Genomic DNA, 19,606 nt, shown 5'->3' with positions numbered 1-19,606 from the left:
TGGGATCCTCCTAACTACTCCTGGTCGTCGTCAGCGGGCAGCACGTAGTAGTAGGCACCTCCCGAGTAGTAGTAGTCGTCATCAACGGTGGCGTCTGGCTCCTGGGCTCCAGCATCTGGTTGCGACAACCAGGTAGAAAGGATAGAGGGAAGAGAAGGAGAAAGCAACCGTGAGTACTCATCCAAAGTACTCGCAAGCAAGGAGCTACACTACATATGTATGCATTGGTATCAACTGGAATAAGGCTATTATATGTGGACTGAACTGCAGAAAGCCGGGATAAGGGGGGATAGCTAGTCCTGTCGAAGACTACGCTTCTGGCCACCTCCATCTTGCAGCATGTAGAAGAGAGTAGACTGAAGTCCTCCAAGTAGCATCGCATAGCATAATCCTAACCGATGATCCTCCCCTCGTCGCCCTGTGAGAGAGCGATCACCGGTTGTATCTGGCACTTGGAAGGGTGTGTTTTATTTAGTATCCGGTTCTAGTTGTCATAAGGTCAAGGTACAACTCCAAGTCGTCCTGTTACCGAAGATCACGGCTATTCGAATAGATTAACTTCCCTGCAGGGGTGCACCACATAACCCAACACGCTGGATCCCATTTGGCCGGACACACTTTTCTGGGTCATGCCCGGCCTTGGAAGATCAACACGTCGCAGCCCTACCTAGGCACAACAGAGAGGTCAGCACGCCGGTCTAAATCCTATGGCGCAGGGGTCTGGGCCCATCGCCCATTGCACACCTGCACGTTGCGTACGCGGCCGGTGAGCAGACCTAGCAACCTCCATTACAAAGGAAGTTGCGTTACGTGGTCCAACCCGGCGCGCGCCACTCAGTCGCTGATGTCACGAAGGCTTCGGCTGATACCACGACGTTGAGTGCCCATAACTGTCCCCGCGTAGATGGTTAGTGCGTATAGGCCAGTAGCCAGACTCAGATCAAATACCAAGATCTCGTTAAACGTGTTAAGTATCCGCGAACGCCGACCAGGGCCAGGCCCACCTCTCTCCTAGGTGGTCTCAACCTGCCCTGTCCCTCCGCCTCAAAGTAACAGTCGGGGGCCGTCGGGAACCCAGGCCCACCTCTACCGGGATGGAGCCACCTGCCCCTTCAGCCCCCATCTCCGAACAGTATCACAGGTAATGTAACTGTGTAAAGTATATTGTATAAGCCCGTGATCACCTCCCGAAGTGATCACGGCCCAGTAGTATAGCATGGCAGACGGACCAGAGTGTAGGGCCACTGATGGAACACTAGCATCCTATACTAAGCAGTAGGATAGCAGGTAATGGTAACAACAGTAGTAGCAAGGACAGGCTATGCATCAGGATAGGAATAACGGAAAGCAGTAACATGCTACACTACTCTAATGCAAGCAGTATAGAGAAGAGTAGGCGATATCTGGTGATCAAAGGGGGGGGGCTTGCCTGGTTGCTCTGGCAAGAGAGAGGGGTCGTCAACTCCGTAGTTGAACTGGGCAGCAGCAGCGTCGGTCTCGGTGTCTAGGGAGAGAAGAGGGGGAAGAAACAATAAATATTTAAGCAAGCAGGTGCATAGCGATGCATGACATGACAAGTATCGGTGCTAGAGGTGCCCTGACGCGGTATGAGGTGATACCGGTGAAGGGGGGAAACATCCGGGAAAGTATCCCCGGTGTTTTGCGTTTTCAGGTAGAGGAGCCGGAGGGGGGGAAAGTTGCGTGTTTGATACATTAGGGGTGTGTGGCGGATGAACGGGCTGCGTATCCGGGTTCGTCTCGTCGTTCTGAGCAACTTTCATGTACAAAGTTTTTCCATACAAGCTATGATTTAATTTATATTAATTTTCAAAGTTTTATTCAATTTATGGATTTATTTATATTCCAAATTTAACTAGTAATACTTTTGCCACATAATGCAGTGCTAGCCACAGTGTATGACGGGTGGGGTCAGGGTCAAAGTCAATAGTCCAGTTAGCAGTTGACTAGGTCAACGTTGACTGGTCAAACTGACTGGTGGGACTCGGCGGTCATAGAGGCAGGGTAAATCAACAATTTAATTAATTTAACAGATTAAGTGGGGGGGCACATGTCATTGGCATAGATATTTTTAAATAGGCTTTTAAATGAAATGGGTCCACATGTCATTTTCAGTTACTCAACTAAACAGTTTTATTAGGTTCTAATTAGGTGGTTAAGGGAATGGTTAATCCGGGCGGGCCCACACGTCAGTGGGTCAACCCACTGCCAGACGTGTGTGCGCGTGTGCGTGCCCGACGGCGAGTTCAGTGAACGGCGGCGCCGCGCGGAGCCAGTGGCTCTGGCGACCAAAAGGGGCAGCCCCGGGTGCCAAACGGATAAGCGTGAGGCGTCGCGTCGAGAGGTGCCTTCGTCTGAAGCTAGGGGCGGCCGAAACAGCGCCGGGGGCAATGGAAGGCGGCGACTACGGCGGAGCTAGCGACAACCGGCACTGGAGGGCACGGGGAGGAGAGGGAAAAGGCCGTGGAGGGCCAGAGGCTCACAGCGGAAGCGGCAGGGTGCTCGATGGAGCCGGAGGATGTTGGGGCCGAGCGGATCGACGACGAGGTTAGCGGCTGCGGCCGACGGTGTCGGAGGAGGGGGCGCCGGTCGACGAGGGGACTCCAGCGAGGGGAGCAAGGCGAGGGAGGCCGGATCCGTGACGGGGCCTCCGGGATCCGTCCCTCTCCGGTGAGGAGGCGGCTTGGGCGAGCGCGCGCTGGCAGGCGCCGGCCGGGCGCGACCAAGGGAGCCGTGGAGCAGCCGCGGCGCTAGCGACAGGGGCGTGTTGCAGGGGCGGAAGCAGGTCGGTGGGGAGGCGGTCCTGCGGGGCGGCGACGTCCTGGCGTGGGGGGGGGGCGGCGAGCTCCGGGCGTCGGTGTCGGGGACGGGATCGGGCCCTCTCGATCCAGATCCAACGAGAGAGGGGGGAGTGGGCGACGTGGGGGGGGGGGGGAGTGGGGAAGTGGGTGGCTCGCTAGGGTTTCTGGCGCACCAGGGGGAGTAGTAGCGGGCGCGGTTGGGCCGGCCTAGCGGCCCTGTAGCCTGCTGGGCCGAGGCCCAGCTGGGGGGGGGCCTTTTGCTTTGCTCTGTTATATTTCTTTTCCTTTTATTTATCCCTTTTCTGTTTTTTTAAATGTTTAGCACCTAATTGATTTTTATAAAATATGGGAGCTAGCTCATAAATTGCAGTGCATTAGATCCTAGCACCAAAAACTAGTCTAGGTGAAATACCATTTCTCATTAGATTTAGATTAATTAAAAGGTCATTAAATAATGTATTCAGCCACTGTTTGAGGTTGTTTAAATGATTAATCAAATTTCAATAATGTTGTCTACAATTTTATCCTAGCCTCTGATGTATCTACTATTTAGTGAACATTTTAGTTTTAATATTGGAAAACTTTTGTTGTTTGCCTATATTTTAAATTTGAATTTGAATCGTTTTGAACTAATGCGAGTTTATCAACAATAATCGAGGTGACGTGGCATCATTACTAGAGGGTTACTGTAGCTTGATTACCCGGGCGTCACAATTCTCCTCCACTATAAGAAATCTCGTCCCGAGATTTAAGAGGGGGGTTAAAGGGAAATTCCTGGTTACGTAATTCTAACGGGTCTTCTCGATCTTGGTTGCTCTTCTCGAAGAGGTCGATCCATTACGTTGAAGTCTTTAATTGTCTGCTCCAGGTCATCATGATCAAGTCGTCATCCTTTCTTCGGGATCTCCATCGTACTTACGATAATGATAAGGGGTAGCTTCAGAAGAATGGACCTTCAAGGTCAACTATCTGGCAGAATACTCAGGGAATGTGGTAGAAGGTAACCCTCGAATAGATACTTAAGAAAATATCGAGAGTAAAGTAAGAAGGTACCAAGAGAAGTTTCAAACGGGTAGGCAATCGTTCGAAGCCTGAAACAAAGTGAAAAAGGCGTCCAGAGCAACGAGATTAAGTATTGCGTCTATTACCAGAATAGATCACTAGGAAGGTGGCCCGTGAACTACATACGAGGCCACGCCCGAGGAATAACTTTGGAAACAGGGGGTGTACCAGAGAGTCAGGTTTTGATCCTGTGGAACTGTGGGTTATGGGCCCACCATGTGGGTTAAAAGTAGGAAGGTGATGACGTCTTACACGATCATGTAAGCGAGGCATGTCAGAGGATAGTCCGTCAGTTATGTTGGCAACAACATCGATACCAAGGGCGAGGGACGAAGAGAACCATTTTCCTGCTCGTTGAACGAGGCGGACCAATAGGCAAGGTCCTCGTCCATCGGTGGCTACCGAAATGTCATCAACAATAGTAACAGGGTCTTGCTAACAGAATTGTACACCGAGGTATATACATAAGCAGGAGAATATTACTGCTTAGATCATATAGATCACAAAAAAAAAGGTTAAACCAAACAATGGAAAGGAAAATGTGTTTAAACACATATATCAGGGGTATATCCTCCCCAAGGACAAGTAGAGCATGATATGCATGACAGGATATAATGTAGAAAACTCTTTAGTTACGGGAGAGAATTTTCATGACATTACCCATACAACGGTGTTTGGATAATTGAGAAAGTAACATTTAGCATTAGGCTTCAAATGTTCTTGTTGAAAATCAGAGTACCACAGACATGTTCGAGATAGCATTGCATGGTCTTCAATCAAGGGCAGACTCTGGATACACGAAGGGATTGATCATTAAGCCAAGGAGAGGATGAGGAGGTGGCTGATGGACTCAGCGATAATACAACGAGGTATCCAAAAAGATGGATTTCCACAGTTATGTGAACAAGGAGATAACATTTGTCGGATCAAATGATATAATGATGTATGCTCAAGAAAAAAAAACATACACAATTAAACATTAGTGGAAAAGGGTGCCCAAAGTAGGGCCTTAGGTAGCATGATCAAATGTTCGAATGGTGATTCAGTGATCAATAGTCTAAGAACGAACGGCCGACCATTAACTTCAAAGCAATAGGGTTGCTAGAAGTGCAGAATCCAAACAACACCGTTCACTTGTTGGTACCCCGGTTGGAATCAACACGAGGACCAAGAAAGAATGGTGATGGTGAGAAGTATCACGATACCAAGAATTCTTAAGAGGTGGTGAAATTCTCACAACATTCTTGACATAAAAGATGGTAATACTCCAAGGTAAAGGAGAACAAATGCTGGATAGCAAGGATCTCAAGGTATAACACAAAACACGAACAAGTTTGTGTTGAACGGAAGGCAATCGAGTGGTCGATGAGAACACAAATCATCGAGGGCAAGGATGGTATTTCTCATCAGGAATTCAATTGATATCCTTGAGGAGCTCGAAATGTTGATGATGATCATGACAATTTCTGTCGAGAGGTTTCATGGAGATGTAATCGGTCGGCGATGACATCAAGTCAAACGAATGATGAAGCGAAAGGTTATTGGAACCATGGGTGCGACACAAACTTGAAATCAAGTTTGTTGTTTGAGGTGAAACAATAAGACAAGGAAGATCGACGTAAGCTTAGCCCATCGTCGAAATTGTGCTCCGGAAAGAAGGACCAGGTAGCACAGTTAAAATTTGGCACGATAATGATATAGCCGAGTAGGCTCGGAATGACGTGATCGAGTTCAGACTCGTAAGTAATGAAGGTTACCAAGAGTTGTTGAATCATAGTGCGGACTCAATTCAGTTGTCGGTGTCCTTGAGGGGTTCTAACAACTGAGAACCCGTTGGAAAAATGGAATCGGCAAGAATATTAGTTGATGAAGAACTCATAAGAAGTTATGTATCCCGTGGTATCCTCGAGATACCAGGGGGTAATACTCGACGACAGATCAAAGTAGAGGTTGGACTGGGGTATTGCTCTGCAGAAGACAAGTGCTTAAACTTGCACGAGAAACGGTACCTAAAAGAGAACATGGTCGAAACCACGATTGCAAAAGGCCAGATCCCAGATATAATATGAACTTATACCAAGGGAGTAATTAATTTAAGAGAAGCTTTAATGATAAGAGCTACATCGTGTCCATGGGCATGAACACAAAGTTCAAGGTCGACTCCCACTTCTTCAATGCATAACCTTACATTTACCTCCCCTTTTCGAAGTTGTAGTGTTGAAAAGTTATCTGACGAAGCGTCAGCAGGGTATAACCCGCATAAATTTCGAGGTCACACAAATTAAGGAAGGCATAGGTTCAACCCATCAGGGTATCGTGGAAACATATACCACAAGCTTTGAGAGTAAATATTACCAGCTCGAAAGCAGAGCATGGTTGGCAAAAGGAGAGGATACAAATTACCAAAGGCATTATGTATCGGAGAAAGAACTCACAAGGTGATTAATTATGAAGGACATTGTCGGATAATAATCCAACAGTGGATATGGTGATCCACAATGGAGCTGATGTGAGTATCGATACCCAATCAGAGGAAGAAAGAATGCAAATGCATCGTTTTACAGAACATCTGAATAATTCAACATTTAAATAACAAAGGAATTATGATTTTCAAATCAAGGGATCAGGAGCAAACGCTCTGATCAAGGACGGACAATTTGAATAGACTTAGGGGTACAATCGATGGCAATCCGATTGGTCGAGAACCAGCTCATGTTTAAAATGATGTCTGAGCTGGAAGGATAAATCCTGAGGATTGCAAGCATCCGCAACATATCGAATCAATAGACTCTAAATGATAATGACAAAGGATGCCAATAAGATTACCAGATTTATTGGATTAATCATAATGCTAGCAAGCAAGAATTTCAAGAGCATTAGGCTGTTGAGGATCTTCAAAAGAACGAACGATATTATGAAGACTTTTGTGAAATACCTGAATCAACTAGGATGAGCGGATACTCGGTAAGTGCGAGAATTATCCGTAGGGGTATTCAGGTGACAAGTACAGCAAGGCACTAAGCTCAAAGGATTCTCGGAACAACAGAGAGTATTTCGGGACATCTTGTAGTGTATCAAGCGATCATCTATAATAAAGGGCTCTCCGGGAGAAGTAGTTACGAGAACCTAGAGTCAGATTTAGTAAATTCGTTTAACCCGAGTAGGAGAGAGTTCAGAGTCCCAGAGTAAGGATCGAGGAGTAAAAGATCCTAATACCACCCAGATGGCGACGTGGGCCCGTAAGGCACACAACCATGTTAGTAATAAGTTTTGCAATGTCTAGACTCAACTTCGGCCAAGGAGTGTGGAAGGGGAATTCCTACAGGCAGTCGGCTCTGATACCAACTTGTGACGCCCCCGATTCAATCGTACACTAATCATGCACGCAAATGTGTACGATCAAGATCAGGGACTCACGGGAAGATATCACAACACAACTCTACAAATAAAATAAGTCATACAAGCATCATATTACAAGCCAGGGGCCTCGAGGGCTCGAATACAAGAGCTCGATCATAGACGAGTCAGCGGAAGCAACAATATCTGAGTACAGACATAAGTTAAACAAGTTTGCCTTAAGAAGGCTAGCACAAACTGGGATACAGATCGAAAGAGGCGCAGGCCTCCTGCCTGGGATCCTCCTAACTACTCCTGGTCGTCGTCAGCGGGCAGCACGTAGTAGTAGGCACCTCCCGAGTAGTAGTAGTCGTCATCAACGGTGGCGTCTGGCTCCTGGGCTCCAGCATCTGGTTGCGACAACCAGGTAGAAAGGATAGAGGGAAGAGAAGGAGAAAGCAACCGTGAGTACTCATCCAAAGTACTCGCAAGCAAGGAGCTACACTACATATGTATGCATTGGTATCAACTGGAATAAGGCTATTATATGTGGACTGAACTGCAGAAAGCCGGGATAAGGGGGGATAGCTAGTCCTGTTGAAGACTACGCTTCTGGCCACCTCCATCTTGCAGCATGTAGAAGAGAGTAGACTGAAGTCCTCCAAGTAGCATCGCATAGCATAATCCTAACCGATGATCCTCCCCTCGTCGCCCTGTGAGAGAGCGATCACCGGTTGTATCTGGCACTTGGAAGGGTGTGTTTTATTTAGTATCCGGTTCTAGTTGTCATAAGGTCAAGGTACAACTCCAAGTCGTCCTGTTACCGAAGATCACGGCTATTCGAATAGATTAACTTCCCTGCAGGGGTGCACCACATAACCCAACACGCTGGATCCCATTTGGCCGGACACACTTTTCTGGGTCATGCCCGGCCTTGGAAGATCAACACGTCGCAGCCCTACCTAGGCACAACAGAGAGGTCAGCACGCCGGTCTAAATCCTATGGCGCAGGGGTCTGGGCCCATCGCCCATTGCACACCTGCACGTTGCGTACGCGGCCGGTGAGCAGACCTAGCAACCTCCATTACAAAGGAAGTTGCGTTACGCGGTCCAACCCGGCGCGCGCCACTCAGTCGCTGACGTCACGAAGGCTTCAGCTGATACCACGACGTCGAGTGCCCATAACTGTCCCCGCATAGATGGTTAGTGCGTATAGGCCAGTAGCCAGACTCAGATCAAATACCAAGATCTCGTTAAACATGTTAAGTATCCGCGAACGCCGACCAGGGCCAGGCCCACCTCTCTCCTAGGTGGTCTCAACCTGCCCTGTCCCTCCGCCTCAAAGTAACAGTCGGGGGCCGTCGGGCCCACCTCTACCGGGATGGAGCCACCTGCCCCTTCAGCCCCCATCTCCGAACAGTATCACAGGTAATGTAACTGTGTAAAGTATATTGTATAAGCCCGTGATCACCTCCCGAAGTGATCACGGCCCAGTAGTATAGCATGGCAGACGGACAAGAGTGTAGGGCCACTGATGGAACACTAGCATCCTATACTAAGCAGTAGGATAGCAGGTAATGGTAACAACAGTAGTAGCAAGGACAGGCTATGCATCAGGATAGGAATAACGGAAAGCAGTAACATGCTACACTACTCTAATGCAAGCAGTATAGAGAAGAGTAGGCGATATCTGGTGATCAAGGGGGGGGGGGCTTGCCTGGTTGCTTTGGCAGCAGCAGCGTCGGTCTCGGTGTCTAGCGAGAGAAGAGGGGGAAGAAACAATAAATATTTAAGCAAGCAGGTGCATAGCGATGCATGACATGACAAGTATCGCTGCTAGAGGTGCCCTAACGCGGTATGAGGTGATACCGGTGAAGGGGGGAAACATCCGGGAAAGTATCCCCGGTGTTTCGCGTTTTCAGGTAGAGGAGCCGCAGGGGGGGGGGGGAAGTTGCGTGTTTGATACATTAGGGGTGTGTGGCGGATGAACGGGCTGCGTATCCGGGTTCGTCTCGTCGTTCTGAGCAACTTTCATGTACAAACTTTTTCCACACAAGCTATGATTTATTTTATATTAATTTTCAAAGGTTTATTCAATTTATGGATTTATTTATATTCCAAATTTAACTAGTAATACTTTTGCCACATAATGCAGTGCTAGCCACAGTGTATGACGGGTGGGGTCAGGGTCAAAGTCAATAGTCCAGTTAGCAGTTGACTAGGTCAACGTTGACTGGTCAAACTGACTGGTGGGACTCGGCGGTCATAGAGGCAGGGTAAATCAACAATTTAATTAATTTAACAGACTAAGTGGGGGGGGCACATGTCATTGGCATAGATATTTTTAAATAGGCTTTTAAATGAAATGGGTCCACATGTCATTTTCAGTTACTCAACTAAACAATTTTATTAGGTTCTAATTAGGTGGTTAAGGGAATGGTTAATCCGGGCGGGCCCACACGTCAGTGGGTCAACCCACTGCCAGACGTGTGTGCGCGTGTGCGTGCCCGACGGCGAGTTCAGTGAACGGCGGCGCCGCGCGGAGCCAGTGGCTCTGGCGACCAAAAGGGGCAGCCCCGGGTGCCAAACGGATAAGCGTGAGGCGTCGCGTCGAGAGGTGCCTTCGTCTGAAGCTAGGGGCGGCCGAAACAGCGCCGGGGGCAATGGAAGGCGGCGACTACGGCGGAGCTAGCGACAACCGGCACTGGAGGGCACGGGGAGGAGAGGGAAAAGGCCGTGGAGGGCCGGAGGCTCACAGCGGAAGCGGCAGGGTGCTCGATGGAGCCGGAGGATGTTGGGGCCGAGCGGATCGACGACGAGGTTAGCGGCTGCGGCCGACGGTGTCGGAGGAGGGGGCGCCGGTCGACGAGGGGACTCCGGCGAGGGGAGCAAGGCGAGGGAGGCCGGATCCGTGACGGGGCCTCCGGGATTCGTCCCTCTCCGGCGAGGAGGCGGCTTGGGCGAGCGCGCGCTGGCAGGCGCCGGCCGGGCGCGACCAAGGGAGCCGCGGAGCAGCCGCGGCGCTAGCGACAGGGGCGTGTTGCAGGGGCGGAAGCAGGTCGGCAGGGAGGCGGTCCTGCGAGGCGGCGGCGTCCTGGCGTGGGGGGGGGGGGGGCGGCGAGCTCCGGGCGTCGGTGTCGGGGACGGGATCGGGCCCTCCCGATCCAGATCCAACGAGAGAGGGGGGAGTGGGCGACGTGGGGGGGGGGGGGGAGTGGGGAAGTGGGTGGCTCGCTAGGGTTTCTGGCGCACCGGGGGGGAGTAGTAGCGGGCGCGGTTGGGCCGGCCTAGCGGCCCTGTAGCCTGCTGGGCCGAGGCCCAGCTGGGGGGGGGGCCTTTTGCTTTGCTCTGTTATATTTCTTTTCCTTTTATTTATCCCTTTTCTGTTTTTTTAAATGTTTAGCACCTAATTGATTTTTATAAAATATGGGAGCTAGCTCATAAATTGCAGTGCATTAGATCCTAGCACCAAAAACTAGTCTAGGTGAAATACCATTTCTCATTAGATTTAGATTAATTAAAAGGTCATTAAATAATGTATTCAGCCACTGTTTGAGGTTGTTTAAATGATTAATCAAATTTCAATAATGTTGTCTACAATTTTATCCTAGCCTCTGATGTATCTACTATTTAGTGAACATTTTAGTTTTAATATTGGAAAACTTTTGTTGTTTGCCTATATTTTAAATTTGAATTTGAATCGTTTTGAACTAATGCGAGTTTATCAACAATAATCAAGGTGACGTGGCATCATTACCAGAGGGTTACTGTAGCTTGATTACCCGGGCGTCACAGCCCAAGACCGCAGGCTCTTAGGGCCCGCGGCGCTTCGCTCTTGCCCTTCCGCCTCCCTGCATGGCCAAGTCCGGGCGCGCCTTGGGCCCGGGGGCTACTGTCGGCGTTCTGGGAACGGGGGTCCTCAGACTTGCCTGCCTGCGGCCTGCGGCGTGGCTCAAAGGGGGGCCCAGCGCGGCCCATCTTCACCAACACAAACCCAAGACCCTCGCGAGGGGCCAAGCCTCGCGGGGCGGACGATGCGGAGCTTCCTCAGGCACGGCCTCGTCAGGCTGGCTCACGAGGAGGCGGAGAGATCAAGGCGGGGTACCTCACGAGGTGCCCATGACGCAAGCCATGACGACCAAGGGCGCCAGGCGGGTGCCAGCCCGCGCAGTGTTCTCCTTTCCTCTTTGGTGCAAAGGGGGCAAGCGCAGCCGCAGAGTACCGAGGCATCAGGCAAAGGTTGTCATTTCGGTGCAACGAGACCAAGACCATGAGGACTACGAGACGGAGGTCACCGTGAAGCCCAAGACGGCGTCATCACCAGAGCTTTGTGCAGGCGAAGACTACTTTTGTCAGGGTAGCTAGTACTAGCTGTCCCCCTTCAAATTAGTCCGCCATTGTTGGCTCCCTTCCCGCTCGATATTTGGGAAGAGGACCAGGGCCTCTATAAATAGGACCAGCCACCCACAGAGCAAAGGGGGCTGAGGGGTTGGAAGGAAAGAAAGGGGTTTAGATCAGAAAGAGAGAGAGAGAGAAAGGTGACTGAGCTCCTCCCAGCAGTTCATCGCCCCAGCCAAGAACAGACCCTCGCGAGGCTGTTCTTCCTTGTATTGTTCATCATCATCAGCCCAAGAGGCAATCCACCACACCACACACTGGAGTAGGGTATTACACCACAACGGTGGCTCGAACCAGTATAAACCCTGTGTCTCTTGTGTTGTTCCTTCCATAGTTTAGATCTTAGCAAGGCGGAGGGGTGCAGGTAGGTAGGAGCCGAAATCTCCGCGCGCACCCCAATGTTCGAACCTCAAGGGTCTGCCGGAACCCGAAATCCGACATTTATGGCACTAAATTAGGATCACTAGATTCATTATAGTTTCAGAATATACCAATTTGATGTCATATATGTTACTACTCTTTTCTATAAAGTTGGTCAAAATTTTAAAACTTTAACTTAGCACAAAAGGTAGGGAGTACCAATGAAGCAAATCACAAGGACACAAGTGGTGGACTACCCATGAGCGCCTTGCCTGCGAAGGACCTCCTTGATCACCATGCCAAACTGGCAGCCGTTCCCGGTGACTGTGGTTCAGGATTCATGGACGACCACGGCGGTCATCCTCGGTATCGACGGTTCAGGCCTATTGAAGAAGAAGCATCTGACCGTGCTACCTGGGCGTGCTTAACACTACCTAGAACTTTAGACTTCTTTTGTTGTCGGGCGACACGAAGTTTCGCGAGGAATTTTGCTTTCTTCTTATACAATGGTTGGCTACTTTTCTTTTCAAGTTTGTGAGTATGGCTACTTTCTGCATTCCCATTGGCAGATGAATTCGTTAGGTCCTCAATCGAGGAACAATCCCCTGACGCAAATGGATGTGCATTTGGATAATTCTTGTTGATCTGTGTTTTAAAGCACAACTGTCAAATAAGTTTTAACATATGAGAAGAAAAAATTCGAAGGAGCCTCAACCCTGACCAGGCATGGGAACCATGATTTTATAAATATATGACACTAAAGAATTGCAATTTCCATATATCTCTATCATATATGGACTACTAAAAAATAATAGAAAGCTCATAATTTCGAAACAGTTAATTGAAAGTATAATAGTACTATAACAGAAGCAATGCAAGAATCAAAAATTGCAAATGGTTAAATACAAAGGATAATAAGACAAAAAAGGTTAATTGAATGTATAAAACACATAATTCTATTTTCTATTCTATTGTTTCCAAGTGTGAAAGACAAGCTACAGAAAGAATCACGTTGCAGCTATCGTGATTTTATCAAGAGTCTAAAACCGTGTGGAAGTATAAATGGGTATTGAACAGACATATTTAAACTGGCCAACATTGCAAAAGAAGGTGAATACTTGCATATTTTTTAAACTGATAATAGAAGTCAGGAAGCATCCGTAAATTACCAACGGTCGGAAGGGGAGGAGACGACCGATGTTGCGACAGCCGCTAGCTCAAGTTCGTCCAAGTGAAGGCAATCTGGAGTCTAAAGAGACTAAACATTCAGCATTGGAGAAACTGCAACCAGAGAATATCGCAGGCACTCGCACATGCCAACTTTGAGATCATTTTGAATTCAGTTATAGACAAATCACCATGGCACAACACGGCGTAACAATTATACTAACAAGGCTGTGTCGGACAAAACATGAAGGACATATAGAAGATTACATTTAGATCTTTCACTGAAGAATAGAAACAGAACGAAAAATGCAACAATCAGATCAGAACCACGTAAACCTACAGACCTCAAAATTGCATCACAAGTTGTATGCTCGTTTTTCTGGCCTGTAGGTTTTCCTGCTTCTCCCCGGACGGACCAGACTCGCTTTTCTGGCCGACGATGTAAAACAGCGCGCAGGACAGGACCACACTCAGCGCCAGAGAAGCACCAAGAACAGTGAGGACGGACGCTGTAGATCCTCCCACTCCCGTCGGGATCACCTGGCGCCGCCGCTGATGACAACGGCGCGCTACACGAGGCTCAGAGGCGGCTGATCGCGGTGCGCAGTCCACATGCACGGGCGGCATGGCGGCTCGCGTCCCGACTTGGATTGAACAGACAAAGCGTTAATTTTTTTCATGATTCTGAAAACTGTCAACGCCGTGCGGCAGAAGCGTTAGTTTATTTCATAAATTACTCTGGCCTTATCAGATGAAGTAAGAAACGTAACCAAGAATGGGATGCATCGTATTGCTGATCTTACCGGGATACGCCGACGACAACACAAATAATTGGACATCAGAAAGCACATGTGAGGGTCTGATGCTTACATTGATTTGTTTCTACGTGCAGCGCGTCAGAAGAACTCCTCGACGATCACCTCTCTTTTGTCAGCGCGATGGAGAAGCCCCTGCTCGGTTCCGTCGGTGGCGTCGCTTGCTGAAGTGACCGGAGCAGAGGGGTGGTGTAGAGTGCAGGCACAGGCCCGGGATTGCCATGTTCGAGCAAGTCCTCTCCTACTCCGGTGACAGGGTGTAGGGTGTTGAGTCATGGACGCTAGCAGGGACATGGGGCCGCCGTTCTTGGAGCAAAGCAAGGCAGCGATGCAGGGGATGGAGCCGAAGATTTGGCCGCGTGATGGTGCCGGTTTCCAGAGGCGGGCCAGGCGGCAGCCATGAGCATGAAGACCATGTGGGAGGTTTGGGCGGGGCAAAGACCACGCAAGCGGGAGAGAAGGGTGGTGGTGCGGGAAGGGGCTGGTGGGGGCGAAACTACCTGATGGTTTGCGAGAGTAATAGGAGATCGTGGGCGGGCGTGACGATGGAGAGGGGATCCGGAGGCCTTTTTTCTGTAGGAGCTAAACAAACATGGTTATAACCAATGGCAGTGATGGGTAATTACAGTGTTAAACATGTTTGATGCCACAAGCCGATTTGGACCATCAGATCAGCATGGTTTGATGGTTGAGATGATTTGGTTCTCCGCCCTTTCGTGCTTTTATAGGATAGTAGATAGATAGATAGATAGATAGTTACTATATCATGGAAAGGTTGGCCTAACAACATTTTATGAATTGAGCAGGTAAATGCTTGGTTAAATGTTCCCACTGATTTTGTTGTTGGCAATGAAAACGGTGCCCAGGATTACTGGTTTCAAGTCGCTGAAGAATTTAACGCAAATATTGCCAATAATCGCAAAAGACAACCTATCGAAATCAAACGTCATTGGAGTAAAATGAACTCTGAAATTCTGCTATTCGATGGCATGTGGCGCAGGGTCAATGATGCATTCGCAGCTACTGGACAATCGAACCAGGACTTGATTTCCAAATCTTTTCAAATGTATAAGTTAGAAACGAATCGACCATTCAAATTTCTTAACTTGTGGATGTCTGTACGAAATTGTCCCTAGTGGAATATGTGCGGTCAAGTCAAATTAGGACTGTAGGACTAGTGTGTCAAAGTTCAGTTTTGTTATAATAAAAAGGAGGTTCTATTTTCCTAATGATGCCATAAACTGTAAGTGGGATATTTTTGATTAATTATCTTGTTTGTGTATATTTGCATCAAGTGTGCAATTGTGAAATTATCACTGCAATAATAGATAGAAATTTCTATCCTAATTCCGAGGTGTGGTCTCAAATTTATTTTTGTTACTATCTAAGGTTAAAAATCAGTCATTTTGGAACATACAAAAACTTCAGATCACCATCGCTTGTTCTGCTGCGAGACCAAAAATTTCCTTCATAGAACTATTGTTGTATCAATATCAATTCGAGAAAAAAAGGCACAAACATATCGCCGCTGTTTTCGCGTGCACCTCAGCAGCAGCCAAACTGATTCCCTGGAGATTGTTAGAGCGAGGGACATGCAGATTACCTACACGTCGTACTTGATAACGATACCGGCGAGCTTGTCCATCTTGTACGCCTCGAGCTTGCGCGCCGCTGCCTCTCCTTTTCCCTGTCCTCCTGCCTCGTCGCGAGTTCCTCCGACATCGTCCACTTGTGAGTAGGCGCCCCTGCCGCCGCCTCCACCTGTGTGCGCTCTCTTCCCATCCCCAGCCTCGCCGCTTGACCGACGTTGTCCCCATGATGTGGACGCAGGATGTTGCTTCCTCCGTCTACGCACCGCCGTTCGCCATGGCTCGCCAGATCTATCGAGGGATGGTGGGATGGGGAAGGGTGTGGAGATTTCGAAGGAGACATCTAGAGTGAGGTAGCTAGCTGGTTCAGTGTTCAATCAAGCGTTATCTTTTTTGGCGTCGACGCTTCTATGGATGCATTGGAGAAACAAGCGGTTCGCATGCTCGTCCGAAAGAAGAAGAAAAGGTAAGCGCTTAGACTAGCACTTCAACGTTGAAAACCCAGACGCTTATGCTGATGCTTCGTCTTTATTTATTTATTCTTTTAGCGCAAGCGCCCAAATGGACGCCGCTTATGCTGATGCTTCATCTTTATTTATTTATTTTTTTAGCGCAAGCGCCCAAATGGGCGCCCCCTTGATACTTTGCGGCAGTGTGTCGGCCCTCGTTCGTGCTAGGGAAGCTTGATGCTAGCCAATGGGTTGGCTATAGCTGTTGCGCAGGGTGTCGGATCTAACCAGACATGGCCGGTTCTGGCTCGTGCGATGGTGATGGGGTGGCCTGGTTTGTGGCTCTCCGTGGTGTAGGTGGCGGCGGCGAGGCTGTTCTGATCAGTGGCTCCGGTCTCTGGTGGCGAGTGGTGGTTCAGGCGGGCGGTAAGTCTCGTGTGCCGGTTTGAGGGGAGGGCTTCCTTCGGCTGCTCCGAGCAAAAGCCTTGCTCCGGCCTTTGGCCGGAGCCGACAATGGCGAAACCTGTGGGCGTCGCACATCTTCTTGGAGGCGTCGTCGCTCGAGGGCCTACAACCTCTTCTCTCGCACTCCGGGGGAAACCCTTGTTCCAGGTTCCTGGAGCGAACGATGGTGGTGCTCCGGTGTCACTTTTATTCTTGGAGGCATTGTTTGGAGTGGTCTTTGTGGGAAATATGACCTAGAGGCAATATTATTGTAATACTCCCTCCGTCCCAAAATTCTTGTCTTAGATTTGTCTAGATACGGATGTATCTAATACTAAAATGTGACTTGATACATCCGTATTTAGACAAATCTAAGACAAGAATTTTTGGGACAGAGGGAGTATTATATTTCCATTTCCATAATTAAGTGTTTATATTTCATGCTACAAATGCTGTGAATCTAGAATATGCGATTCGGTGAAAAACTCATATGCACATAATAAATGGTAAAGTATAGGTTCCCAGTGTTGCCTCTAATATTGGCTCAAGTGTTGTTGCTGGTTTTGTTTTCCGGATCTTAGAATATTGTTAAGTGTAACGATAGTTATGAAACAACATTGAGGGTATGGCGTTAGAAGAACAATCATATTGAATCGACCGAATACTGTTTGTTATACTTTGAGATAATATCATTTGAAATCAATTGTATAACATAGAGTGTTAGCATGTGTTTTTAGTTCCTCAGACTATGAGAGTGTCATAGTCACTTCCTACCATTGGTGGACTTTTGGGTTGCTCAAACGTCATCAGTAACATGATGATCATAACGACAACTTACGGGTTCACCGGAAAGTTTGACAAGGGAGTAGATAGCTCAAGAGTGGGATTTTCTCCTCTAACGATGGAGAGATATTCTTAGGGCCCTCTCGGTGTGACGACATCCATCATCGTCTGGTCAGGCGCAGGTGACTACGTCACGGGGATCCTGAAACACTTTAACGAGAAACAAGAACAAAACTGGCAATAGGGTGCATGACTCAGGAGGATACCGACCCAGGTTTTGTAAAGTATCGCAAAGCAAAGGGAACATCACATAATAACCAAAGGTTCACTTGAATGTCATTCATGTAATCATACGGATTGATATGAACGTCCACGGTTCCGCTATCTGTCGTTGAAGAGAGGTGTTTCATTCATGTCTATGATTTACCAAACCTACGGGGTCACAAGCTTAAGGTAATCATGATCTGTTGAGTGTTAGGAGGACAAGAGTATCGAGGATTTATTTGTGGAATTGTTTCATTAATATTTAGAATAGTTCCAAGAGGAACTAGAAGCGTTTCGGGGTCACTATAAGGGTTTCAGAGTTTATCGGGCAATACCGGGCATTACCGATAACTAATATATAGGTGGAAAATGTTTTCAGTGATGTTAAATTATATATAATATGATCTAGTAATTGTCAGAGGGCTTTTATATTTAATTTAATATCAACGGGCCTTAAAAGGCCAAGTGGTGGAGGGAGAATTGGGCCACCAAAGCCCAATAGTGTTGGGGAACATAGTAATTTCAAAAATTTCCTACGCACACGCAAGATCATGGTGATGCATAGCAACGAGAGGGGAGAGTGTTGTCTACGTACCCTCGTAGACCGGAAGCGGAAGCGTTATAACAACGCGGTTGATGTAGTCGTACGTCTTCACGGCCCGACCGATCAAGCACCGAAACTACGGCATCTCCGAGTTCTAGCACACGTTCAGCTCGATGACGATCCCCGGACTCCGATCCAGCAGAATGTCGGGGAAGAGTTCCGTCAGCACGACGGCGTGGTGACGATCTTGATGTTCTACCGTCGCAGGGCTTCGCCTAAGCACCGCTACAATATTATCGAGGATTATGGTGGAGGGGGGCACCACACACGGCTAAGAGATCAATGATCAATTGTTGTGTCTATGGGGTGCCCCCCTGCCCCCGTATATAAAGGAGCAAGGGAGGGAGGCGGCCGGCCTAGGAGGAGGGCGCTCCAAGGGGGGAGTCCTACTCCCACCGGGAGTAGGACTCCTCCTTCCCTTGTTGGAGTAGGAGAGAAGGAAAGAGGGGGAGAGGAACAAGGAAAAGTGGGCTGCACCCCTTGTCCAATTCGGACCAGAGGGGGGGCGCGCGCCTCCTTCCTTTTGCCTCTCTCCTCTATTCCCGTATGGCCCAATAAGGCCCATATACTCCCCGGCGAATTCCCATAACTCTCTGGTACTCCGAAAAATACCTGAATCACTCGGAACCTTTCCGATGTCCGAATATAGTCGTCTAATATATCGATCTTTACGTCTCGACCATTTAGAGACTCCTCGTCATGTCCCCGATCTCATCCGGGACTCCGAACTCCTTCGGTACATCAAAACTCATAAACTTATAATATAACTGTCATCGAAACCTTAAGCGTGCGGACCCTACGGGTTCGAGAACAATGTAGACATGACTGAGACACGTCTCCGGTCAATAACCAATAGCGGAACCTGGATGCTCATATTGGCTCCCACATATTCTACGAAGATCTTTATCGGTCATACCGCATAACAACATACGTTGTTCCCTTTATCATCGGTATGTTACTTGCCCGAGATTCGATCGTCGGTATCTCAATACCTAGTTCAATCTTGTTACCGTCAAGTCTCTTTACTCGTTCCTTAATACATCATCCTGCAACTAACTCATTAGTTTCAATGCTTGCAAGGCTTAAGTGATGTGCATTACCGAGAGGGCCCAGAGATACCTCTCCGACAATCGGAATGACAAATCCTAATCTCGAAATACGCCAACCCAACAAGTACCTTCGGAGACACCTGTAGAGCACCTTTATAATCACCCAGTTATGTTGTGATGTTTGGTAGCACACGAAGTGTTCCTCTGGTAAACGGGAGTTGCATAATCTCATAGTCATAGGAACATGTATAAGTCATGAAGAAAGCAATAGCAACAAACTAAACGATCAAGTGCTATGCTAACGGAATGGGTCAAGTCAATCACATCATTCTCCTAATGATGTGATCCCATTAATAAAATGAAAACTCATGTCTATGGTTAGGAAACATAACCATCTTTAATCAACGAGCTAGTCAAGTAGAGGCATACTAGTGACACTCTGTTTGCCTATGTATTCACACATGTAT

General features: G+C 48.3%; 1 long non-coding RNA gene across 2 annotated transcripts; it reads right to left on the bottom strand.

The window, feature by feature from the left end:
- Positions 1–13,270: 13,270 nt before the first annotated feature.
- On the bottom strand, positions 13,271–16,036 carry LOC125507880 (uncharacterized). 2 transcript variants are annotated; one of them, XR_007283069.2, is made up of 2 exons: positions 14,013–16,036; positions 13,271–13,833 (listed from the first exon to the last, which is right to left on the bottom strand). It is a non-coding gene; the product is annotated as an uncharacterized LOC125507880 (long non-coding RNA). The 2 variants fall into 2 exon arrangements; XR_007283070.2 differs by having other exon boundaries at positions 13,271–13,786.
- Between the last annotated feature and the right edge of the window lie 3,570 nt (positions 16,037–19,606).

This window comes from Triticum urartu, chromosome 1A, assembly GCF_056163025.1.
Source record: "Triticum urartu cultivar PI428250 chromosome 1A, HENAU_Tu73, whole genome shotgun sequence".
Taxonomy (NCBI): domain Eukaryota; kingdom Viridiplantae; phylum Streptophyta; class Magnoliopsida; order Poales; family Poaceae; genus Triticum; species Triticum urartu.
Note: the sequence above shows the minus strand (reverse complement) of the source record. Positions and strands in the feature narration are given on the sequence as shown.